This window comes from Arvicanthis niloticus, chromosome 5, assembly GCF_011762505.2.
Source record: "Arvicanthis niloticus isolate mArvNil1 chromosome 5, mArvNil1.pat.X, whole genome shotgun sequence".
Taxonomy (NCBI): Eukaryota; Metazoa; Chordata; class Mammalia; order Rodentia; family Muridae; genus Arvicanthis; species Arvicanthis niloticus.
Window position 1 is genome coordinate 50633423 of NC_047662.1, and position 27329 is coordinate 50660751.

General features: G+C 42.2%; 1 long non-coding RNA gene across 2 annotated transcripts in view; it reads right to left on the bottom strand.

Annotated features, from left to right (window-relative positions):
• Window positions 1-2414: 2414 nt before the first annotated feature.
• Window positions 2415-27329, bottom strand: part of LOC143442222 (uncharacterized) — a 55376-nt gene continuing 30461 nt past the window's right edge. Inside the window, exons 3-4 of one of the 2 annotated variants that reach the window (XR_013110232.1) lie at window positions 8424-8540; window positions 2415-2621 (exon numbers count right to left, since the gene is read on the bottom strand). This is a non-coding gene — a long non-coding RNA (uncharacterized LOC143442222). Of the gene's footprint in view, window positions 2622-4632; window positions 6258-8423; window positions 8541-27329 lie in introns of those variants that run through there. The other variant, XR_013110231.1, reaches the window with a different exon arrangement.

The following is a 27329-nucleotide window of genomic DNA, read 5'->3' on the forward strand; positions in this document are numbered from 1 at the left end:
TGCAACAATAGAAGTTCATTGTTTGCAGCCATCCTGGGGTTGCAGAGCTCGTAAACACAGGTGGGAAGCAACTGGTAATGATTTTAAACAACATTTCTCCTTGGGGTCAACAAACGCTCATGCATAACCCAGCAATTCTGCTCTTAGTTTTCTCTGAGGGCAATGAGGTTCTTATATTTATTTACACAAGATTGTCATTGTGGGTTTTGTTCTAACAGTCACAAACCAGAGCTAAGGAAATGCCCATGGAAGGAAGGAAGGAAGGACAACAGTATTTGTAATCCTGGATTTTACTGAGAGATATCAAGGATGAGCTACGGACAAGTGCAGCAGTGTTGATGAGTTTCAAAAACAGTATGCAGCTATAAGAAGTCCGACATAACTGAAGCGTAGGACCATCAAGGCTAATCTCCTTTGGCAGAAGTCTGAACAGTGGCTCCCTCTGCAGGACATATTAGGAAGAACCATTAAGAAACATTCTGAAGGGAGGGAAACACCGTTATCAAGATTTAGCTGTTCATTTACTGTTGTATGCATTTATTATACTCTAAACCTTTGCTCTTGTGTGTTTTAAGTTAGTACCAATGGTATTCATTTTTTTTCTTTCCCCTCTTTTGTTGGTATGTGAAAACAGAATCTACACTATAATGGCATTTGTTTCCCCTTTTCTTTGGCTAAAATATTTGAAAAAAATAAAAGTTTTATTTGAGTGAATTGTCATTGGATAATTGTCCTAAAGACTATCATTTTTTTTCCTCTCTATCTTTTCCTTAGTTTAAACCTGTCCTTGACTAAATCTGGAGCAAATGCTGCGGCTTTTGCAGTTGTGCAGTGTTTCCCGAGCCCATGCTAGCTTAAGAATCACATGACTCAGCCTGGTCCAGGGTACCAAACTTAGACCATGTGAATGTCTTCCCTGTGTGTGTGCCTTTGCTTGGCCCTGGCTCCAGCCTCAGAGGCTACCAAGGATCTAGTCAGTTCCTGGTCAGATTTGCCATCAGCTGAGCTGTACTTATTCTGTGTTCAGTCACTGGCTGCTTGTCTGACATTTGTCCAGACCAGACACCAAGGATAGCAAATGAACCACTGCCCAAGAACCAGAGGGGCAATGCCAAGCATGCGTTCCATTTCAGAGAAGCCTCCCCACCACCTTCTGTAAATCCTCTACCCTCAGACAAGATCCTTCTGTCACCCTGATGCTTTGCTCTGCTGTAACAGAGTCACATGAGGTCCTTGGCCTACTGTGGTTGTTCTCAAGTGACACAGCAAAGTCCCATTTTTTTTTAAACATCTTACATAATTAATCTCTTTCCTCTCCTCGTCTCTCCTATTTTTCTGTTGGTTTTGTCACACTGGGCTTTGCACTCCAATTATTTTTGTACATAGCTGACTCCCTCTATGAGATGATCAAGCTGTGGAGATTTCACTTTGCCCCCTGCCCACAGCTTACAGGGGTGCAAGTGTAGCCAGCATCAGAGAGCAAACAGGTGGCTAACCAAAGCTGGATCCATTGCTGTGGGCAGGGCTCAGCTTGACTTTTTTAAAAGTTCAATAACCCAAACATTCCTGATTCCTCAGCTCATATTTAAACTTACTCACTCTTTTGCTATTCGTGGAAGCAAAGTAACTTTTAAGACTCTGAACATAGGGCTGGTTATCTTGAGAGTGAGCCTGCTATAAAAGGTAGTTTGTTTAGGTCTCTCCTGTGCTCCCATCTCTTGGCATAATATCCTGAACCACACATCTGTCAACAGGAAGACCCCTGTCATATTTGGGCCCTCAACCTTGGACCAGAACCCATGTGCCAAGATTCTTTATAATATACCCTTATGGTACAGACTCAGTGGACCAAGAGTGTAGCTTGGAACTTGGTTTCCTTTAGCATGAAGAGGTCATAGTCCTTAAATCAGCAGTTTTCAACCTGTGGGTCAAGACTTCTTTGAGGATCATATATCAGATATCCTGCATATCAGATATTTACATTATGATTCATAGCAGTAGCAGATTACAGTTATGAAGTTTTAGTTTTATAAGGTTGGGGGTCACCACATGAGGAACTATATTAAAGGGTCACAGCAATAGTAAGGATAAGATCCCTTGCCTTAAAGATGATGCACATGATATGCTAAGTACTCTTCAAGCATCTAGGTTAATGGAAATAAGGTATTTTTCTGATGCGTGTTTACAATGGTAATTTCTTCTCAATAAGCAACCTTGTCAATTGTCTAAATGTTCTGGCTTTCTGATGCCACTCAATGAGGGGCTTGGGTTTTTTTTTTTTTTTTTCCTTAGCTACTCACATGGACACACGCTTCTCTAGAGATGTACACACACACACACACACACACACACACACACACTTCCGAAAATAGAATGTTTGCCTGTGTTAAAGTCACGTACCTGTTTGCCTTTCATTAAACTTACTGACAAGTGACCTCGAGGGACAAACACAGTGAATCCCAGTTGAACCTTTAACACAAAACCTTGCCAAATTTGCCTCCAGGAACAAAGGCATTCTGCAACACAGGCTGGACTGGGCACATTCTCTCAGCCTGGGAATATCAGACGCATTCATCTCAGCAGCGAACCTCAAAGCCACATGAAGCATCAGTGTGTGTGGCCTGGAATATTAACAATACATTTTAATTTCAAGGCACTCATGCCTGCAGGGTTTGGGGGCACTTTAACAGAAAAAAAGTAAGTAAAAACAAAGGACTATCAAATAAAATGACAGGCTGATCATAATCTGGTTTATAAGCAGAGAGTTGTCATGGCTCTTAATAAAATGTGAATAAGTAAGGCTCTGGTTCTACAGTAAAAATATAGAAAGGATAAGTCTTTGCAACATCATTGCTTATCAGAACATAGCTCTAGGATATCCAGGGACTAATACTGTGGGAACACTGTGGGCCACGGGCACCTCAGCAGAAGCCAAGGGATGGCATAGAGTCTTCCAGTCTTTCTTCTCATGCATGTTCTTGCTCTAGCTGGGTGGATCTTTTATGTGGCAAGAGAAATCCTTCCAATACTTTGTTGTCTGGCAAGCTTCAGTAGTCAATGTTATTACTTTGTAACTGTGTGCCAAGCCACAGGTGAAGGTCAGAGGCAGGGCAGCTGGAAAACTGGTGGAGGTGGAAGTGAGGGTGGGAAGCAGGTGAGGGTGGGTAGGGAGCAAGAGGTCCAGGCAAGCAGAGTTTGCTTAAAACCTGGTAAAGATGCCTTACCACTAGGAAGAGGATGATGTAGAGAAATGGTAGCCACCAGAAGGCCAGGCAGAGAAGCCAACAGAGACAGTGAGGAGCCACGTGAGACCAGCAGGTCTGGAGTGCAGAGCAGAGCTGGCCTGGAGTTTCCTGGCATGGTACTGGCAGAAGGTCTGTGCTGGCTGAGGGCTCATACACTGATGGGGACGGCTCTTTCAGGTGGCAGCCACAGAGATGTTTCTGTTAACAAATGTTGTCTACTTCTTGTGCTTTTCTCTTTTGTTTGCATGCTTTTCTATTTTAGGACAAAGGAAGTTGGATAGTAGGTGATCTTTATTTTCTAAAAAGGCATGTATTGTAAGATTCTCAATAGCAAGGGCTGGGGAGATGGCTCAGCTCTTAAGAGCCTTGACTGCTCTTCCAGAGGTCCCCCAGTTCAATTCCCAGCAGCCACATGGTGGCTCACAACCATCTACAATGGGATTTGATGCCCTTTTCTGGCATGCAGGTGTACATACAGATAGCACACTCATATACATAAACAAACAAACAAATCCAAAAAGAAAAGAGCCTCAGTTACAGACTTTCTGTGACATATACATGGGAAGCACCATATATATATTTTCTTTGTAATTTGAAACATGGTAAAGATTCTGAGAAATCCTGCAATCAAGAGATATATTTATGTTTTCTGTCACACATAGACTTAGTTTTACATTTAAAAAATGTATTATTTTAAAATTTTAATTAATCAATTATTGTATGAGTATGTCCCCCCCCTCCCCGTGTGTGTGTGTGTGTGTGTATGTAGGTGTGTGTGCATCACAGAGTACATGAGACGGGCAGGGGACAATCTGTGGGAGTTGTTTTTCCCCTTCCTTCATGTGTCCAGGGGATTACACTCAGGTCATTAGACTGAGTTATATTACTGGGTCCAAAGATGAAACTTTCATTGCGTCTATACTGGTATTAAATATAGGAACATAGAAATCAAATAGGTATCTGAAACACAAGCAAATGAAACTTGAAAAATGCTCTGCATGGAACTGTTAGAACAAGCGAATAATAGCACGTCACACACGTAACACGGAAGGACAATGAAAGGAAATGAGAAAAAAACACATAAGTGAGAAGAAAACTTAAGTGGGGGATGTAAAGAGTAGCACAGTGGTAGGGAGCACTGCTGCAGAGGACCTGAGTCCAGTTCACAAGAGCCTGCAACTCCAGCTCCAGGGGATTTGACGCCCTCTTCTGGCTTCTGTAGGCATCCACAAACACACGGCATATAGACACGCGTGCGCGCGCGCGCACACACACACACACACACACATACACACAATCCATACATATATACAAATAAATGAAAATAAGTCATAAAAAATAAGTGAGATCTCTTAATTTATATTTTTCAAACCTGTGTATCCTCAATTGCAGACACCTTTTCACCGTGGCAATCCTGTTTATCACGCTGCCTTTTGAGATGATTTGACTGCAGAATCCTTTTCGCACACATCAGTTACTTTCCTAAGACACACCCTCCACCTTCCCACCGCAGCTCTGAGCAGCTCATCTGAAAAAATGCTCCTCTAGAAGTCGGCTTACATTGGGCCCATGGGATTCAGTTGTAAGGACAAAAATCCATGTCGATCCAACTCTGGGGAGAGCACCGGAAGTGCAAGGACATCAAATGTGCGCATAGAATTATCCAGAGAACCTCCTGCTGTTTAGTTAGAAACCAACTTCCAGAAGGAATTTAAAATGGTGTGTGGGCTGAAGCGGACTGATGAGAGCGATTATTCAACATCATGGACATTTTTTTTCCCCCAGCAGAGATGACTCGAAGTAATTAGAAGAAACAAGGAGTGGGATTCAAAACATAGGGGATGAACCACATTGTTCTTCAAGTCCAACCACTACATGTATAGTGTGGCCATATGGAGGTTGCTTACACCAAAGAAACATTTTATTTTTTTTAAAGTTGAGATTCCATCAAACTCAGAATCCAACATCGGAGAGCAAGATCGTGGTGTCTAGGTACCTGTGTATCCTGAATAACTACAGCATGGAGTTGTGACAGCGCTTGCAAACGGAACGAGGAACTCTTTGCACCTTTGGGGCTTTGAGGATCTACCTTAACATGAAATTTTAAAGTAAGCAATGAAAATCAACAGGTGACCCATAGGGAGGGCTCCAGGTGGCTTGGCAAGTGGCACAGTCTTCTAAAGACTTTCCAGTAGCTGTGTGCTCTGTGTGCACGGGCCTGTGGAGGGGCAGGTTGGGTTGGGGGAGGGTAGACAGGTAACTAGGGTTGTTACCGGGATCCACATGTGCCTTTACCTCTTGCCTCGATAAAAAAGAGCCCTAGTTACTGGACAAACGGCATTTTGCTTGTTGTAGCCCTCTGTCAGGATCAAGGTCACGGCCTTTGTGTGGAGAGCTAAGGGACTGAGAATGGGTGTGTCTTTTTGGGGATGGCTCAGGGTACTGCTGAAGGCAAGCTGGCTAACAAGCTGCTTCAGGCATAGCTGAGGATTAAGCTTTTCACTGGGACAGAACAATCAATGTTTGGTTCTTTCCAACGCCCTTCAGGAGCCCGTTCCCAATTATATTTAGATGGAAGTGGGTTTTCTGAGATGCCACAGAAGACTGCAAAGGACACAGACGCTGTGAGCATGAAAGAAGGGAAGATATACTCGGGAGAAGTCAGCGTCAGGGAAAGAAGCCTTTAAAAATTTAAAAGGTATTTCAAAAAAACAGCAGCTTCTTGTGACAGATTCTTTCTCTAGTTTCTTTCAGATTGCCCTAGGTCCTGGCCTTCCTCCTTCTCTGCTCACCAGCAGTATCTATAAGAAGAGATGATACAGAGGCTGGGTACCAGATGAGGCAAGGTTGGAGCAGACAGAAGCCGGGATTAAAAGGGCTGAGCACTATAGAGGGTCTAGGGAAGTGTGGAAAGGACACCGGGAGAAGGTGCGCCCCCTGCTGGTGGTGGGTCAGGTGTTGTGATCCTGGAGAACAGGTGTGACCACATAGTGTAGAGGTGCTTTAGAAGTGCTGCAAAGAAAAGTGGGAACTGTGTTAGCAAAAGAATCAAAGCAAGGACCCTCAGCATCTAAAAGAGTACTGCACTGCAGCCAGATGGGACCACGGAACCCTTGCTTTCTGAAAAGGGTCTATTGTGTGTACAGTCTTCAGTTGTATCCCCCACATCATTGCTTATGCATCGTGATCTACTGGAGCAAGAAAATTCAAGTACATAAATGCAGAATGGTAGTGAAGAAATGAGTGAGAATGGAGAGGGAGGGGCAGGTGGGAGTGTTATCAAGGCGCAGCTGTTGTGAGCATGCGCACTTCACGGGGCCTCGCCTCGCTGCAGTTTTGCAAAGCTGATCACTCCAGTTAGTGTCTTAATGGATGCTTTTAGATTGTGTGCCAACAGATCCATCCATGCGAAGATATAAAGGAACTTCATGTGCTCATGGGACTTTGAGTTTGGAGCTGGGGCTAGAATCCAGGGCACATAAGCTAAGTGTGCATTGTAACATGAGCTGCACCCTCAGTCTCGGCCATGGAGACTCTGCAACCACAACACTGCACACACTTTTATATATATGTATACATATATATACATACACACACACACACACACACACACACACACACACACACACACACAGAAGCTGCCCAGGGTCTGAAACATCTTTCTGTGTCTGTTTCTGACACTATCCCACAGTGGACCGCAAACATTTGTAGATGTTTTCTTTTGTAGCCCCTCTAATTGTGGGAGTGGGCGTGGGGGTGAGGGTTGGGGTTGGGGTGGGGAATTGATCACCTGACACCCGCTCTGCCGCACAGATCTTAAATGAAACATACTATGGAAGCTCAGGGTCTGCCTTCTTGTAGATGGCAAGACCAGCCACGGGAGCAGGAAGGGAGTAAGGACTGAAATTAGGGAGCTTAATGGCAGAGGAGCCCCGCGGGTGGACTTGACAATGGCAGCTGTGAAGGTGATGGAGACATCCTACAATACTGGCTGTTTTCTAGAAGGAGCTGGGACTGTGGCTTTAACTGAGGTCTATGCTGAACCTCTAGAGATGAAAGCAGAAGTTGAGTCTAAAAGAAAGGGGACTGCTGGGTAGTGGTGGCGCATTCCTTTAATCCCAGCACTCAGGAGGCAGAGGCAGGTGGATCTTTGAGTTCAAGGCCAGACTGGTCTACAGTGTGAGTTCCAGGACAGCCAGGGCTACAAAGAGAAACACTGTCTTGAAACAACCAAACGACAAAAAAATAAAATAACAACAACAACGAAAAGGGAGCCATAAAGTGGGGCGGGCTCATGGGGGGGGGGCAATGAGGGAGAGGAGGAAAGAAGAGCAAAGAATAATACCACATATGTTTTAAGATTCACCATGAAACCCACTACTTTGTATGTTAACCCTCAAAATCAATTTTTTAAAAAGCCAACTATTCTCATCTCACACATCAAGAGTGATGAATGATGTAGCAGTTAGCATAGAAACGTGATAAGTTAAAGCCCTTGAGAGGACACAATGACTTTTTAAAAGAATAACAGTTCTCTCTGATACAAAGTATACAGTGAGGGCCAGAGCCAACTCTATGACTGAGAAATGGTACTGAGCACCTGTGCCAGTGAGGACTCAGCCAGCAGGAGATGTGAACCTTATTAGTATATGGCTGGGAAGAGTCAGACCTCCAGGAACCAATTTGGAGCCCAACACTAAGCATCAGAGCAGCAATGACCAAGGGAAGTGACTGGAGATTTGGCCACAGGCAATGTCACAGTCTCAAACACACTGCCTGATGCAGTGAAGGCAGCTATGTAGACATGCCTTAGAGATCCAGAGTCTTAAGAGTAAGGTGACTATGCACCTGTCAGCTGGAGGCTACAGAGGGTCAAAGGCAGTCTTAATGGTGCTGGCTGACATGATGGGTCAGGACAGATGCACCTTATCAGAACCCAGCAAAGCCAGGCTAGCTGCAGGCTAGGTGCTTTACCACATCAGAGACTGCCCCAAGGAGGAAAACAGAAGGGCAGATGTGGAATTTGATTGTTGATAAATCAATGGTTTCACAAACACAAAAACTATTTTGATATGAGAAAGGAGGAGGTGTGTGTCCATGATATCCACACTCATCATTCCTGCAGATAAGCAGGGTGCTGTCACCTTAAGCTACAGGATCATTGATTATAAGAAATACCTATTTTTAAAACGAGTGGTCCCAGAAGTCCACAGCCGCTTGCCATTCTTCATGGAGATGACTCCAGCTCTACACAGCTGTTCCAGAAGGCCAGTTGGATGACTTGGCAGGAGTGACCTGTGAAAGCAAAGCATGATGGGTAGTGAGCAGTCTTGGGAGGGTTTGAGAAACTAATTTGATAGGATTAGATTGTCATTCATTACAATGACTTTATGTTTGGTAGAGCAGACACTAATTGTGCTGAGGCGGCACCATTTGGGAGCCTCAAGTTCACGGTTCAAGGGGGTTTGTTTTGTTTTCCTGTTTAATAACTGATTAAAAAACACGAGGAACTTTCCCCGTGCATTTCTCTCCTACTGATCTTCAAAATAGGCTATTGAGGAAATAGTAAGCTGCACCACGGGGTGCAACAGCAGAATTCTTCTCAGATTTTGGAAAACTCCAGGGATACAAGCTAAGAGTGAGCAGGGGAAGAGCATCTGGGCGTGGTATGAGCCAGCAAGCCTGGGAAAGGTCACATGGAAAACCAAGTTCTAGGGGCTTCTGATTGGCCTCCAATACTAGAAAATTAAGCCCACACTTGGTGACGGCTCAAAAGTCTTAGCATATTTTGAAGTCACAGAATAGACATAATTCTATGTTGTAATTATTTTATTTATTTATTTATAACCAGAAGTATGTCCGGTCTCTCAAGTGAGTTTATGTGAAGTTCAGAAGTCACCCCTTCCTTTGGGAAAATACAGTCTACCTTTTGGTGGAAGGCTCCTTTGACCCAATGGGCATACTTGCAGGCTGGCCCTGCCAGGTGTCTTAAGTTTATGAAGATCTCAGACACTGATGCCTACTAGGTCTAAAAGGTTGTGACAGACAGGCCCCAGAATTTCCAGTTCCTGGCATTCATGCCCTGTCAGCTTCTTCTCCCACTGGAGGGTCTGACTTGTAATCAATGAAGCATTGTGAGAATAAAGGGCTTCCAGGAAAAGGCCGTAAGAGACATGGGGTCTCTTTCTTACTTTCTTGGCCTTTGGCTTTGGAAGAAATGAGTTTCAGATTATCAGAACTTCAGTAGCTCTAAGGACCTGCAAAATCCCAGCAGCCATGTAAGTGTGCTATCTTGAGATTCACTGTCTGCAGCCCCAGCCAGCTTCTCCAGTAAATCCCAATGAAAGACCAGGAACAGGATCACCATTTTAAATGGTTCCCCAGCTATCTGACAAACTGAAGTGCTAGGCATCTTTTGTCTGTCTTAAGCTGTGAAGTTTTGGAGAAGTTCGTCACTTAGCAATAGCTCAGTAACATAAACCTTTGGTTCTAGTTCATCTTTTACCTTCAATAAGTGTTGAGACAGATACAGACTTTGTGTTGGGGACATTGTGAGGAAATCTCAGTGTAGAGTGAAGCAGCTGGTGAGAGAGAGGGGAGAGAGAGAGAAAGAGAGAAAGAGAGAAAGAGAGAGAGAGAGAGAGAGAGAGAGAGAGAGAGAGAGAGAGAGAGAACCTCAGGAGTCATTAGTAAAGGAGAGAAAGCTGTTGCATAGATGTATTCTCCCCTTCGATGTATAATGGGGGCTTCAGCATCTTATTTAGAGTTTTAAAAGGGTTACTTTAAAATTTCAAACATTTATCTATTGCTGTACCTGCCTGTTTGAGTGACAATGGCCCTCCTAGGCTCATTATTTTAAACCCTTGGTCCCCAGTTGGTGGAACTATTTGGAAAGGGTTAGGAGGCATGGCTTTGTTGCAGGAGGCGTGTCACTGGGAGTGGGCTTTGTCTTTCAAAATCCCGTGCCATTTCCAATTAGTTCTCTCTGAGTGTTCATGTCTCAAGATGTGAGCTCTCAGCGACTGTTCCAGTGTCCTGCCTGCCTGTCTGCTGCCACATTCTCTACCATGACAGTCATGGACTCAACCTCTACAGCTCTAAGTCTCTGGCTTTCTTTGGCCATAGTGCTTAGTCACAGCAATAGGAAAAAAAAAAAAAAAAAAAACTAGGACATTATTTGAGAAATAACTCTAAAACCTAGTCACATAGTCAGTTAAAACTCACAGATTTGTGATTAACTGGAATGTTCAGTAAGCTCTGCCTGGGCTCTTTTGTATAGCCCTGGGCAATTTAGCAGGGACAGACAGCCTCACTTGATGCCTAGTACCTCATCTAGGGTGGTAGAGACACTAGGACCATTTAAGAGGATTGTGTGTGTGTGTGTGTGTGTGTGTGTGTGTGTGTGTGTGTGTATGTGTGTGTGTGTGTGTGTGTGTGTGTGTGTGTTCTTTTATTTTTTAAATTGGAGGGTTTACAGCATAGCTATTTTAGGTACCTGAAAGTGAGCATGGTGGTGGCCGGGTGTCTCAAAACACTGTCTCTGTTGTTTGTTAATGGTAATTACAATGCCACCTCAGACACAATGACTGGAGGCAGACGCCACTACTTCCTGAGAAGAAGCTCTATGAAGAATTTCTGGCTAATGTTAGTCCACTACAGTGACAATAATCTCCTTTTAACAATTTAAGCAAAGTAGTTTATAAAGAGAAAGCTACAAATCATTCAGAATGGTATTATCCCCAAATAACTACTGTTAATGTTTGATAAACATAATTGTTTATGATATGTTTACATGTACCTATTAAGATACTGTGAGGGTAAAATGACAGGTAGATGAATAATTGGTTAGACAGATGTAAAATTCTCTATGTAGTAAGGATTGTTATTATTTTTATTGGCATGTTAAAGATTTAGCTAAGAGAGACTGTCAACTTACTAGAAAAGATGAAAAATACCCAACAACTCATAATCCTTCATATTTACAGATTTATTTTGGTTTGGTCAGAGATTACAAATTTGCTTTTGTTTTATAGTAAAAAATACTTTTGGTTGCTTCAGTATAATTTAAACAATTATAGGGGTCACAGAGGTACTTTTTATCATGACCTCCATTGAGAAGGTTGTTGAGAAGTGTGCAGTGGCCACCATGTTCTTCTGAAGTACAGAAGAACTTCTAAGCTGCCGTTACCCTTGAGTAAACATTTGGCTGAGTGTTGCAAGAATCCCTTCTGTGGGGAGATAGACACAATAGTCTACCCCATCCTTATAAGGCCCCATCATAAAGCAGAACAGAATTTCACTGGAGTTCACCGTGGGGAACTCATGAGTCTATTGGCCTCATTTACAGAGCATGGTGAGGGGTTATTGCAGAGGTGTGAGTGACCCAGCGTGGCTGCACTGGAGTCTGTGCCAGGCATGGACCAGGGCTTCCCCACTGTATAGAAGGAGCCCCTGCCTCATGTACTCTGTCACCCTCTGAGGTTCCTCCTCCAGGCCTCCAAGTGTAATTAGGGCAGAAATGCATATACATGCCTGGGAGCTTTAAATGCATATAAACCGCCACTTGGTCAGAGGCCCACTTTCTACAACACTGGGTGTAACTTTTTTTTCTTTTCCTCAAATACTAAAAAACAGTGTTATTTTGTCTTCTCTCATTCCAGCTTGCTAGAAGGAGATAGCCTGATTTATTTATTTATCTCAGTTGTATACTTGATTTCTGCCCTACGGCATGGCAGGAAGGTACCTGGAAACCTAGAGAATTCTTAAAATTTTATAGCTTCACCAGTAAATGTTTTGATATGACTTATTCTTTGTTTCATTAGTGTGTTAGTTTCTATGTACAAGTGTGTGTGGTGTGCTTGTGTGATGGTGAGATGTGTGTGTGCTGTGTGGTATGTGTGTATAAGTGTGTGTGTGTGTGGTATGTGAGAGTGTGGAGTGTGTATGATGTGCAGTGTGTATGTATAAGTGTGTGTGTGTGATGCATGTGCAGGGTGTGTATGTGTGCATAAGTGTGTGGTATCTTTGTGCAGGGTGTGTGTGTGTACATAACTGTGCATAAACATAAGTGTGTATGTGTGGTATGCACATGCAGGGTGTATGTGTGCATAAGTATGTGCATAAGTGTGTATGGGTGTGTGTGTGGATACATGTGCAGTGTGTGTGTATAAGTGTGTGTGTGTGGTATGTATGTGCAGTGTGTGTGTGTGTGTACTTGCATGCACACATGCTTCATATAAACTAAAACCAGTTCTTTTGTTCCTGGAAACGTTTCTTACATTGTATCCCTACCTATTTTCAGCATTTTGAATGGCTCCGTTATTAGCATCCCAACCTTCCAGTTACCTTTTCAGATATCTTTGCCTTTTTCTTCAGCATTAATATTGATTACCTAAAGTGCTTTACTATCATATAAATATATCACAATATTGTATATTTTCTTTGTGCTGTTTCTACTTTGTCTAAAATAGTATAATCCTTTTTTGTTTGTTTTTTTTAAAGACAACGTCTTACTCTATAGACCTGGTTAGCCTAGAGCTTGCTCTGTAGATCAGTTTAGTCTGCAGTTTCTGGCAATCCTCCTGCCTCTGCCTCCCAAACACTGGGATTACAGGTGTACCTCACCATGGCTGCTATGAATCAGCTTCTTCCTTTGTCAACTTTAAACTGATCTTTGTGGTCTCCATAATGAGGATCTGCTGCTGTTTCCTTGCCTCTGTCTCCTAAACTTATTCGATTCCTCACCAGCCTCTAAGGCCCTGTGGGACCTTTGTGCTGCCTATGCAGTCTGCTCATGAGTGCCATATGCACTTCCTGTTTTGCAGGTTTTCTTTTTCCCCACCTTCAGTCTGTTTGACTGACAGATGGCCACAGTCTTACGGCTCATGTCTCTCATCTTTGGTCACCCTCCCATCTCACTGGCGTTGATTTGCTTTGATTTACTCTCAGCTATGATTCTCGAACTAACCTTTGCTTTCTTCTCATTCTTCTGAGGGCTAAGACCTCAAGACCGTGGGGTGTCTGGTTCTAGTGGGGACAGACTATAGCCCTCCTGTGGGGCTTGGGCTTTGGGATCCTATTGATAATTCTGTACAAGCCTTCACCTTACTAGGGATGCTTTTAACTTCCATATTCTTTAGAGAAATCCTCAAAAATAAAATTCTGGTGACTTTACCGAACCCATGAATACCCCAAGATCACATTAAAGTAGTAAAAGTAGGGGCTGGGGAGACACCTCGGGTGTTAAGTAAGAGTACTGGCTGCTCTTCCAAACAATCAAGCCCCAACTAACAACGGTGGTAACAACTGTCTGTAACTCAGTTCCAGAGGGTCTGATGCTCTCTTATGGTCTTCACAGGCTCTGCATACTCACGATGTACAGACATACATGCAGGCAAAACACATACACACACTTTTTAAAAAGCAAATGTCTTCCCTAGGGAGGAAAATATGTAGTCTTGGGGTAGGTTAGCTCAGTGACAGATTGTGTGGTTAACATATATGAGATCCTAGCATCTATCCTTAGCACATTAGTGCTTACATACTTGCACACACATGTATACAAACACAGTACACACAGAGGTGGGAGAGAGAGAAAGGGAGAGGGAGATGAAAACATGAAATCAGAAATATAACATCACTCATCAGGAACCTAACCAGCTTTAGGTAAAGGGCAGTTCTTCAGCAAGACGATTGTTATTTTATTTTATTTTATTTTTGGTTTTTTGAGACAGGGTTTCTCTGTGTAGTCCTGGCTGTCCTGGAACTCACTCTGTAGACCAGGCTGGCCTCAAACTCAGAAATCCGCCTGCCTCTGCCTCTCAAGTGCTGGGATTAAAGGTGTGCGTCATTATTGCCCGGCAAGACAATTGTTTAAAATGCTTGGTTTATAAAGGCTGTGCCTTCCCTGTGCTTCCCAGAGAAGGCATTCTCTGGGAATTCTACCTAGGTTCTGATCAAAATGCCCTAAATGCTGGAGAATCAGATTGGCATAAAGCTCCAAAAAGAGACTGAAATGAACTTTTTTTTTTTATAAGTAATCTCTCCACAAAGTTTTTCCTTTGATTTCCTTGACTTTCAGTGTGAAGAGTTAAGAACTTTTTGTTGACAGTGATTTTTGTAGTCCCTTAGCCTCAGTGTCTGTCTGCATCGACTTTAAGGGTTTGAGAGATGTTTTCTCTAATTGCCTAAAGTCATAAAAGCTGGATGGCAAAAGATTATGATGGCTCAACACACACACATACATGCGCGTGCGCACACACACACACACACACACACACGTCAGATATAAATAAATTTGCAATAGGTCACCTTCTCTCTCCTTTTCTAGTTTTCTATAATACAAATAGTTTAAGACTATCTCCTTGTGTAGCAATGTTAATTTACTCAGTAGGTCCTCTTTAGTAGTGTTTTATAACAAAGCATATTTTTGAGAATTTCTAAGTGAACTTCAACATGAAGCTGGGATAGATCAAAACAGACAGACTGTTTGAAGATACAAAGAATGTCACATAAAAGAGAGCTGATTCTTCTACAATTAAATGTATGGGTTAAATTAAACACATACCACCAAACTCTGTGCAGAAACTAAGTTGATGGCCTGTGCTTCAAAATAAGCAAGAACCTACCACTCCCTCACTGGAGAGGAATATAAATACATACGATGTTGTTGAAAAAAATGTTAATTCGGAACTGGAGAGGTGGCTCGGGGCTTGGGAGGCTTATCCATAAAACTGATGATCTGAGTTTAACCCTTGGATCCCCACAAAGTGGCAGGAGAGAACTAATTCCCAAAAGTTGACCTCTGACCTCCACATACTTATTTCTAAACACACACACACACACACACACACACACACACACAGAGGGGGGAATTGGGGGAAAGAGAGAAAGAGAGAGAGAGAGAGAGAGAGAGAGAGAGAGAGAGAGAGATCCTAATTAATTAAAAAGAAGAGAAAAATGTTACTTTTCTGTCAGGAAACAGACTTCTTTACACTGGAGGCAATGAAGCCACCTGAAATTTATTCTCTCACAAAATATGTGCATGTGTTCTAACAGAAATGAACTTAAATCAGATTGAATTATGTCAGAAAAATATAGTACAAATTGCCCTCCCCTGCCTTTTCTCATAATGGAGATTTCCTTTAGTCACTCTCAACTTGTGTTCTGGAAGGAGGAATAAATGGTGTGACCTTGGACAAGTCTCTTAACTTTGACAATTTGACTTTGTAAAATGGGTAGTAGTGAGAAACAGAAGTTAGTGATGAATTTCCAAGAGTTAATGATACTTAACAGAATTCCCAAGAAATCGTTGTTAGTGCATGATCACTAACGTTCCAGAGTTGTCCTCTGAGACATGACCAACAGTTGCAGGCGACAAGGCTCAGGTGTATGCGTTTAAACCGCTCACGGATGGCTTTACCTCTGCAAGCTTGTCATCTGGAAGGTCAGAAGACTGTGGTGATGCATGTGAAGAGCAATTTCACCCAAGGCAAATCTGTCATCAGACCAGTGGCCTTTACCCAGGACAACGGTCTGCCTGACGTAATAAGCATTTTTCCTCTTTGTGAACCATTTTGTGGTGATAGAAGATGCTAGACATAACGAAGAATAACGGTGAACACAGAGGACAGGTGCTGCTGAGGTCCCAGTGGAGCAATGGAAAATCCCTGACAGCTGACACTACGGAGCGAATCTTGACTTTGTTCTTGTTGTTCTTTCAGAGTATCCTTTTGAGACTTTGAGAGGTGAAATTGTTTTTGAATGTCAGCTTTCTCAAACAGTAATAATAAGAGCAAACTGTTGTGTAGTGTTTACTGTGTGCCAAGCATCAGAGTAAAGATTTTTCTGGACATGCGTAGGACATGACATACTCACTTGTAAGTGGATATTAGCCATAAAGTACAGGATAGCCCTGCTACAATCCACAAACCCAAAGAAGTCAAATAACAGAAGAAAGAAAAGAAAACCCTCATGCTTCCCTGTTTGGTAGACACCATGCTAATTCTTCTTTTACGTCAGAGGAAACTGAACAGGGCAAATAAGTTACTTGCCTATCATGAGAAACCTGGAGAATATTTTCCTGATTAGTTTTATGTAGACAGTGGGATTACCAGATCTGTATTTCTAATGCAACACAAGTGGCTTCTTTGTCTTTAAAATTCTTGTTTCTGAATATAGTAGGAAAGCTCCAAGCTCAAAGGATTTGCTGGTTTCTGTCTCCTAAGCTTGGAACCACACTTTCTTTAGTGTGGATCTCAGTGTGGGGAACTTGGCCCTGGGTGAACACTGATGTGTGTTCAGTGTACTCATCTGGTAAGTCCAGTTCAGTGTAAGTCATGGTGGTGTGTTTGCTTTCCTTGTTAAGGTTAATCGGTGACTCACTACTTCACTGCACAAAAAAAACGTTTTGAATGAACTAGTGCGGTGTCCAGTGCCTGCCAATCACACCACCTTTCTTCCTAGCAGCATTTTAGTAACCCTGGTGAGGATCCCACCACCGCATCTTGTAAACAGCATCTCCATTTTTACCCTACGGACTAGGGGTGCCCTGTAACAAGCTAACTAAAGACACAGACTCTCCCTGAGGAATTTGCATTTTTGAAAATGTTTCACAGTTGCTTTTAGACTTCCACTCACACCCGCGGCTTTATCTTCCTTCTTCTTCTACCGCTCATCACTATTTGGCTGGACTAAAATCAAACAAGAGATACAAGTGTTTTTGTCACATTTTATGGTACACTTTTTCCGCGAACTCAAAGAGAATCTGTAGGTGATCACATCCTGGTTCCAGGGAATCCGATACCCTCTTCTGGCTCTTGTGGGTACTGCACCCATGTGATGCAGACATACATGGAGGCAAAACTTACCCATACAAATAAAGTAAAAATCATACACACACGCACACACGCACAAACGTACACACGCACACACGAACGCACGCATGAATGCACACATTTAAAAAGAATGTCTCTTGCTCTTCCAGAAGATTCAAGTGTTGTTCCTAGCACCCACATCAGACAGCTAACTGCTTATAATTCCAGCTCCAGGAGTCTGACATTCTCTTCTCGGCCTCTTCAGGCACCTGGACACATGTGACAGACAGACAGACAGACAGACAGACAGACAGACAGACAGGCATGCACACATGCAAGCACACACACACACACACACACACACACACACACACACACACACACAAATAAATCTTAAAAAAAGTTCAAAAGGAAAAAAGAATAACTGAAGCTATGTGACCCCTGTCGGCCAACAGGAAGTTGATTAAAATAATTTTCACTTACAGGCAGCTAAAGTTTAATAAAGGTATAAAATGAGTTTTTTTTTTTTAAATACTTTTTTCAGATTCCAGACACATATGGAGATAAAAGCAATCTTGAACGAGTTCTCACTAAACGAGCGACTTGCTGCAAAGCAAGTAAAGGAATCTGGCCAGCTTCTTCTGCAGAATCAAACAGCAATGCACAAAGACACTATGGTAAAAAACGCGTACATCTGAGAAGAAGGCGCCGTGTCGCGGGAAGATGGAGGGGGCCTGGGAGAGGGAGGAGAGTCGGGTCTAAAGAACTCCACGGATGGAGGCAGAACCCATAAGGAAACTAAGGGGGTGGTGTTGGGGGGGGCGACTAAAAGCAAACTCTAAACAGCTTTCCTTACAAATGGCTTTCATATGCAGGGCAAGAAGCGACTGAAAGAAAACAAATAGCAAGAGATATAATAGGCACATTATGCAACCAGGATTACTAAGGAGGGGCTAAAACCAGAAACAGACTTTGAATAATTTGGATATGGAAAGTTTATGCAAGGGCAGACACAACAGGCAAAGGGGAGTTGTGCCAGTGTGGGCCAGGGCGGATATTGTGTCTGAAGGGAGAAAGAATGTCACATAATAAATACATTGGCAGGAGGACAAAATATGTTTGGATGGAAATGAAAGATAAAAGGAACCGGGGAGTAATCGTAGGAAATTATTATAGACCATCTGGGTCAGATAAAAGGCAGCTCGGAAGGTTTGTGCTGATGAAGATGCCCAAGGAGCGTCCAGCCTGGCTGGGATAGCCATTTTTGCTGTATGTTAGGGCAGAGTGGTGTTTGGTCACATTTCTGCCACCTGATCTTGGTTTGGTTTGGGGTGTCACTTCTGATACCAGAAATCCAGAAAAGAGCTGGAAAGAAATCTGGATGCAGCTGGGCAGGTTGTGGCCAGACCTTCCCTCCCCACATTCAGTGTCTGCAGATATGTTAAAACTGCCTTCTGCTCACCCCACTACCCTGGTGACTTGTCATAATTTGACATTTAAAAACAAAAACAAAAACAAATTCATTTCCTTTCCAATCTGTCTGTTTACAGAGTTCTTCCTGCTCTTGGTTCAATGTCTACAAGTCCAGTTTGTTTTGGTTCATGCATCTGGGTACCTTCAAAGAAACAGAATTGGCCTGCGTGGTGACCTCTTGGCCACTAGCTTTGTGAGATGGCTGCGGCAGAGCTCTTGCAGTGGTCTCAGGCTCATTTGCTGCGGCAGAGCTCTTGCAGTGGTCTCAGAGCACATTTTAACCTTGCAGTTCCCAGATAACTGTATGAAAATAACCTGGGGAAAGAGAAAGAAAGAGGAAGAAAGGAAGAAAGAGGGGTAGTTGAAGGGAAGGAAGAAAACGGAGTGGAATAAAACAGCCTTTCTGCTTCAGCCTTGGCTTTACAGAGTCCAATTCTCTGTGACGAGCAGCAACCCTGAGTTTTCCTTTCCCTTCAGTTCCTCCCATCCCCTGGGGTGTTATAGGCAGAGAGCTGAGTTTGAAGGGCACCCATTTGAGCCTCCAGTCTCTTGTTTATCAGGACAAAGAACTGGGCTAGGGACACATGGTCAGAATTATAATAGTTTATTAATAAAGGGAAAATACTGAGGATCAATGTGAGCTGGCGGGCTGAGGGAAAACTGCACTCAGGCGCAGGCTAGGGGCTGACGACTCTGATGTACTTAGATAGTGTCCACTCCCTCAGGCTAGGGGCTGATGATTCTTTACGGATCCTTGACGTATGTAGATAGCGTCCACTCCCTCTATATTTGCATAGCACAAGCTTTTCTTGTGCATGTTCATTGTATGCAGTCTAAGCTGAGAAAGGCTTCCTGTTTTCCTCTGCTGAACCAGTGGCTTCTTTCATGTGTTAGACTTGATGTACCCCTCTCCAACACCATCCTCCTGCACCAGTGCCAGGGAATGAACCCAGCGTGAAGCTGCCCTTTCAGCTCAGGCTATACTTTACAGCTCTGCTTAGGGACTAGGAAGAGAGCTAATGACTCCTTTATACAAGTAAAAGACCAATTACTTGCATTTTCAGTATCTCCAGTGAACTTCCGTATTTTCACAGATGCCAAAAGGCACAGGTGGGATACGTGCTAACCCTGCCTGCTAGCACCTTCCATCTCAAGAAGAGGTGAGTCTAGCTAGTGACTTCAAGTATTTTAAATGGTATTTAGGCCTCGGGTGAGGGCAATAACTGATAACAATTAACTAATATTCGGGATAGCTACACACATTCTGTGTTATGCTGATGGCTTCCTGGTAGCATGCAGAAGGACATACTCAGGGCAGTGAGTGTACCCATGTCCCTTACTTAATTCTTTGTGTCTCTGCTTGGGAAATTGCTCAGGTGTCGACCATGGCTCAGTACACCTTGAGAATTCCATGGTATTCAGAAAAGAGTAGTCCATTTTGAAGTTGGTTCTCTGTGTGTGTTTGTCTTTCTCTCTATATTGTATGTTGGGGGCGTCGTGCTTTTGTGTATTTAATGTGTATATATGTTTGTGTGTGCTTTCCTACACAAACACACACACCTTGTTTATGCTGATGGCAGAAGGGGACATTGGGTGTCTTACTCTGTCATTTTCTGTCTTAGTCCTTTGAAAGTCTCCTGTTGAACACAGAGCAAGCTTGGTGACTAGCAGGACCCAGTGAGAATCTTGTTTCTGCATTCCCACAGTGTTGGGCTGACAGTCACAGTGTATAGTCATGGTGTACAGTCATATCCAGATTTTCCAGGGGTACTTCCGATTTGAATTCAGGTTCCTGTGCTTGCATAGCAAGGATACTGAGCCATCTCTCCAGGCATCAGAGTTAATTCTGACAGAATCCAGTTGCCTGCAGTTGAAAAGCATTCTCTGTATTTTGTGAGTTAAAAAAACAAACAAACAAACAAACAAACAAACAAAAAAAACGCTACAGAAAAGAGAATTTAAAAGAGATAAGAAAATCTCCATCGTAAGCAGTTTTCTGTTTCTCCAGGGGCACAAGTTATATATACCCATGATATCAGGTAAAATGCAACTACAGTAATCTACAAAGGTAGAATTAGCTTGGGATTATACAGAAAGGCTAGTAACAGACCAGCGTCACCAGATATTGAAGTGTAATTATGTGTAGCCTATGTGGGTGGTGAAGAAGAGCACACAGAAAGACTCAGAGCAAACAACGAGAGAGGCTAACATGTGGTAGAGGACAGTTAGTTCCACACCAGCTCTAAAAACAGAGCTGGACCTAAATGAATCAGACTCTTTTCTTCAATTACCACTAGGAGCAGGCTGAGTTTGTTTCATTTTAAGATATTTATTTATTTTTATTTTGTGTATATGAGTATTTTACTTGAGTATATGTAAGCACACCATGCATATGCAGGGCCTGAAGAGGCCAGAGAGGATGGTGGAGTTATAGACATTACTACATCCTGCCAGCTACACGGATGCTGGGACCCAAACCAGGGCCCTCTGCAAAAGCAGCAAGTGCTCTTTACTGATGGCCGTCTCCATACTCATGATAGGATTGTTTCTATGCCATGCTAGGGATTCACTTCAGGGCCTTTCTCATGCTAAATACACTGGACTACTGAGTTGCAGTCTCAGTCTTTGGATCAAATTAGTTTTTTGTTTTTTTGTTTTAGAAATAGCTTATTGTTTTATTTGTTAAAATTTATTTACATATTTTCTCTTTTTTGAATTTTTTATTGGATATTTTATTTACTTACATTTCAAATGCTATCCCCTTTCCCAGTTTCCCCTCTGGAACCCCCCTATCCCATCCTCCCTCCCCCTTCTTCTATGAGGGTGCTCACCTACCCACCCACCCACTCTCACCTCCCCACCCTGGCATTCCTCTACCCTGGGGCATGGAGCCTTCCCAGGACCAAGGGCCTCTCCTCCCTTTCATGTCCGAGAAGGCCATCCTCTGCTACATATGTGGCTGGAGCCATGGGACCCTCCATGTGTACTCTTTGGTTGGTGGTTTAGCTCCTGGGAGTTCTGGGGGGTCTGGGTGGTTGATATTGTTGTTCTTCCTATGGGTTGCAACCCCCTTCAGCTCCTTCAGTCCTTTCTCTAACTCCTCCATTGGAGACCCCATGCTCAGTACAATGATTGGCTACGAGTATTCACCTCTGTATTTGCCAGGCTCTGAACGAACCTTTCAGGAGATAGCTATATCAGGCTCCTGTCAACAAAAACTTCTTGGCATCCGTGATAGTGTCCAGGTTTGGTGTCTGTATATGGGATGGAGCCCTAGGTGAGAGAGTCTCTGGATGGCCTTTCCTTCAGTCTCTGCTTCACACTGTGTCTCCGAATTTCCTCCACTGAGTATTTTGTTCCCCCTTCTAAGAAGGACTAAAGCATCCACACTTTGGTCTTCTCTCTTCTTGAGCTTCATGTGGTCTGTGAATTGTATCTTGGGTATTCCAAGCTTTTAGGTTAATATCTACTTATCAATGAGTGCATACCATGTGTGTTCTTTTGTGACTGAGTTACTTCACTCAGGATATTTTCTAGTTCCATCCATTTGCCTAAGAATTTCTCTTATATTTTTGGTTGTCAGCCTAGCCTTTAATGGCTGAGCCATCTCTCCAGCCCCTAAGAATTTCCCAAATTCATTATTTTTAATAGCTGAGTAATGCTCTGTTGTGTAAATGTACCACATTTTCTGTATCCATTCCTCTGTTGAAGGACATCTGGGTTTTTTCGAGCTTCTGGCTATTATAAATAAGGCTGCTATGAACATAGTGGAGCACGTGTCCTTGTAATATGTTGGAGCATCTTTTGGGTATATACCCAAGAGTGGTATAGCTGGGTCCTCAGGTAATGCTGTGTCCAATTTTCTGAGGAACCACCAGACTGTTTTCTGGAGTGATTGTACCAGCTTACAATCCCACCAACAATGGAGGAGTGTTCCTCTTTCTCCACATCCTCGCCAGCATCTGCTATCACTTGAGTTTTTGATCTTAGCCATTCTGACTGGTGTGAGGTGGTATCTCAGGGTTGTTTTGATTTGCATTTCCCTGATGACTAAGGATGTTGAGCATTTCTTTAGGTGCTTCTCAGTCATTCATTATTCCGCAGTTGAGAATTTTTTATTTGGCTCTGCACACCATTTTAAAAATAGGGTTATTTAGTTCTCTGGAGTCTAGCTTCTTGAGTTCTTTGTATATATTAGATACTAGCCCTCTATTGAATGTAGGGTTGGTAAAGATCTTTCCGAAATCTGTTGGTTGTCATTTTGTCCTGTTGACAGTGTCCCTTGCCTTACAGAAACTTTACAATTTGATGAGATCCCATTTGTTGATTTTTGATCTTAGAGCATAAGCCACTGGTGTTCTGTTCAGGAAAATTTCCTCTGTGTCCATGTGTTTGAGGCTCTTCCCCACCTTCTCTTCTATTAGTTTCAGTGTATCTGGTTTTATGTGGAGGTCCTTGATCCACTTGGACTTGAGCTTTGTACAGGGAGATAAGAATGGATCGATTTGCATTCTTCTACATGGTGACCTCCAATTAAACCAGCACCATTTGTTGAAAATGCTGGGTTTTTCCCCTATTGGATAGTTTTAGCTCTTTTGTCAAAGATTAAGTGACAAATATGTGGGTTCATTTCTGGGTCTTCATTTTTGTTTCATTGATCTTCCTGCCTGTCTCTGTATCAATACCATGCAGTTTTTAATCACTATTGCTCTGTAGTACAGCTTGAGGTCAGGGATGGTGATTCCCCCAGAAATTCTTTTATTGTTGAAAATACTTTTTGCTATTTTGGTTTTTTTGTTATTCAAAATGAATTTGAGAATTGCTCTTTCTAACTCTATGAAAAATTGAGTTGGAATTTTTATGGGTATTGCATTGAATCTGTAGATTGCTTACAGCAAGATGGCCAATTTTGCTATATTAATCCTGCCAATCCATGATCATGGGAAATCTTTCCATTTTCTGAGATCTTCCTCAATTTGTTTCTTCAGAGACTTGAAGTTCTTGTCATACAGATCTTTCACTTGCTTGGTTAGAGTCACACCAAGGTATTTAATATTATTTGTGACTACTGGAAAGGGTGTCATTTCACTAATTTCTTTCTCAGCCTGTTTATCCTTTGAGTATAGGAAAGTTACTGATTTGTTTGAGTTAATATTACATTCAGCCATTTTGCTGAAGTTGCTTATCAGGTTTAGGAGTTCTCTGGTGGAATTTTTGGGATCACTTAAGTATACTATCATATCATGTGCAAATAGTAATAGTTTGACTTCTTCCTTTGCAATTTGTATCCTTTTGACCTCCTTTTGTTGTCTAATTGCTCTGGCTAGGACTTCCAGTACCATATTGAATATGTAGGGAGAGAGTGGGCAGCCTTGTCTAGTCTATGGTGTCTTCTGCACCTGAAATTCTTTCTATCTCTTGTATTCCATTGGTGATGCTTACATCTATGACTTCTGATCTCTTTTCTAGGTTTTCTACCTTCAGGGTAGTCTCCCTTTGAGATTTCTTTATTGTTTCTATTTCTATTTTTAGATCCTAGATGGTTTTGTTCAATTCCTTCACCTGTTTGGTTATATTTTTCTTTAATTGTGTAATTCTTTAAGGCATTTTTGTGTTTCTTCTTTAAGGACTTCTACCTGTTTACCTGTGTTCTCCTGTATTTCTTTAAGGGTGTTATTATGTCCTTCTTAAAGTCCTCTATCATCATCGTGAGATGTGATCTTAAATTTGAATCTTTCTTTTCTGGTGTTTTGGGTGTCCAGGGCTTGCTGTGGTGGAAGAACTGGGTTCTGATGATGCCAAGTAGCCTTGGTTTCTCTTGCTTAGGTTCTTGTGCTTGCCTACCGCCATCTGGTTATTTCTGGTATCAGTTGGTCTTGCTGTCTCTGACTGGGAATTTATCCCTTCTGTGGGCCTGTGAGCCTGTGATCTTAGGTGTGTCAGCACTCCTGGGGAACAGCCTTAGATCCAGAGTGCAGATCGGATTAAATTGTTAAGCTGTAAATTCTCAATGTCAGCAAAGTCCTATAGTAAGAAACCTAATCTCTTATTTGGTTAGCAAAGATATAAATTAGACTAACTTTTCTGGAGAGTACATATGGATTAAAAGATAATGTCCTAAATTAGTAGATTTATACCTATATGTGTAAATATATATTAACATACCACATATACATATGTGTTATATAACACATATACAGTATATCCCTAAAAATATGAATTTCAGTTAAAATGTATAAAGTGGTCTTTATAATGTTATTTATATGGAAGTAAAGTTAGGATGATAGGGTCTAACTAGAAGAATGATTAAGGCAGTCTCCCCGTTACTTTAATGTAAAAAATAAAATGCATCCATTAAAACTTATTTGTTAGGGGACTAGTGAGATGGTTCATCAGGTAAACGTGCTTGCCTACTGTCTAAGCCTGATGACCTGAAGTCTATCCCCAGGACCTATATAATAGTAAAAAGAGAGAAGTGACTCTCCACATAGTGGTGTAGGCTTAGATTTTTCAAAACTTACTGTTAATAAGGGCTCTCAAACTCTTCGACCTGCCTTCTAGCCCATTGTCCAAGAAAAGATGTAAATAGGACAAGGGAATGTGGCCTGTTTAGAAGTAGTTCTTTTGGGGCGATTCCAATCTCTGTTTGTGAATCAATCCAATTCACTATTATCAGAATACCAGATATGAATCAGTAGCAGTGGCATGATCCAGCAAAAAAAGTTAGGCCTCTGTCCAATTGGCATGAGTCAGCAGGTATGACCAGGACCAGCCAGGACAGTAGGAGAAGGTCTCTGCAGTGCCTCTCTCAATGAAGTGAAGATCATCGAAGACACAAGACCAACGAAGTGTTGTAAGACTGGCTATGCAAGCATCTTGTCACTGTTCATTGAGTCCTATTTATACTCTCTCCAAACATCTTGTGTCCCATGGGTCTTGCCTCAGCAAGATACCACATGGGTCTGTATCACATAATACAAACAGAAACTTCCACTTAAGAGTTGTCCTCAGACCTCCAAAAATGTGTCATGGTCTATGTGTTAGTTAAGGTTTCTATTAACCTGATAAAAACATCATGACCAAAAGCAACTTGGGGAAGAAAGGATTTATGTTAGGCTATAATTTATAGTTCATTATGAAGGGAAGTCAGGGCAGGAACTAAAGGCAGGAATCTGAAAGCAGGAACTGAAGTGAAGACCAAGAAGGAATGCTGCTTACTGGCTTGCTCCCCATGGCTTACTCATTCTTTTTTTATTCATTTCAGGATCACCTGTCCAGGGGTGGTGCTGGTCACGGTGGACTGGGCCTGCCCACATTAATCATTAACCAAAACAATTCACAACAGGTTTACCAACAGGCCAATCTTATGGAAGGTTTTTTTTTTTTTTTTTTTTTTTTTTTGTTGTTGTTGTTAAGTGTCCCACTTCTGCTAGGTTGACAATAAAGACAAAATAAACAAGACAAAGAAAAAAAAGAAACAAATAAAAAGCCCCAAACCAAATTTAACCAGGAGAGCCTATTAGCTCCTCCTCCTGTTCCATCTCACACTAAGAGGAAGAACGAGAACAATGACAACAATTTGTATCTGCGGAGTATCTTCATCAGAATGGGAACTTGTGGCTATGTCCAGTGAAAATAAGGCACATAGAAATGGACAGGAAATATATATAAATATATATTGCAAAATGTCGGTCCAGAGAATTTGCTGAGTTTCCATGTTTACCCAGGCCATATTGAAACAATTGCTGATCTTAAGAACAAAATGCTTTGCCTTTCTTAGACTTCTTGATGCTCTCTCACCAGCACTCTCTCACCAGCACTATCAGGTGGGCTCTCCTCACACAGAGATTTTTTTTTTTTCTCATCAACAGTTACTACATTTGATAAAGTGGAGATGGCAACAAAGTCACACTGCATGAGAGATCCTGGGAGGTCTGACAGTGGTGACAGAAACATGGGGTAGGAGTCCCTTTCTGAAGGTCTCCATCAACACATTCAACTAATCACCATAAGAATAAAGGATTCTTTTTAAAAAAGGAATTCCTTGACATGGGCAACTGACATTTGCTGAGACTTACATGAAGGATGGATAAATACAGCCTTTATAAAGCATGTTGTTTTTCTTTGTCAGTATTCACCAGGAACGTGCTCTGATCTTTAGAGCAGTGGCACCCAGCCTTCTTAATGCTGCGACCCCTTAAGACAGTTCCTCATCTTGTGATCACCAACCGTGAAATTATTTCCTTGCTACTTAATGATTATAAATTTGCTACTGTTATGAATTGTAATGGAAATATCTAATATGTGACACCAAGGGGCCTTGACTCACAGGTTGAGAACCACTGGTCTAGAGAAATGTGGGAACCCCCAACTCTGAGGACCCACTAATCAGTGAATCCCTCTTGTCCCACACCATCAGCAAAGACCTTATGATCCAAATTCATACAAGGGCAAAATTACCAGCTATCAGTCCTTAGGACTTATTTTATTTTGTTTTCTTGAATAATTAAATCGAGAAACTATCAAATGGTAATATCTACATTAAATTAGGAGATGTTGGAGAGAAGAGAAAGAGAAAGAGAAAGAGAAAGAAACCATTTTGTTTTGAGTGGAGCAGGTATAATTTTCATTAAGTATTCACAGGTATAAATTTTAATTCTCTTTATTTTACTATGACTGGAGGGAACACATTCCCAGGCTTCCCCAGCCTCTGTCCCAGAAGTCCCTTAACCTGATGACATGACTCTCATATTTCCACATAAATTTTATCAGTCTGCTTATTACTATGTAAAATTTA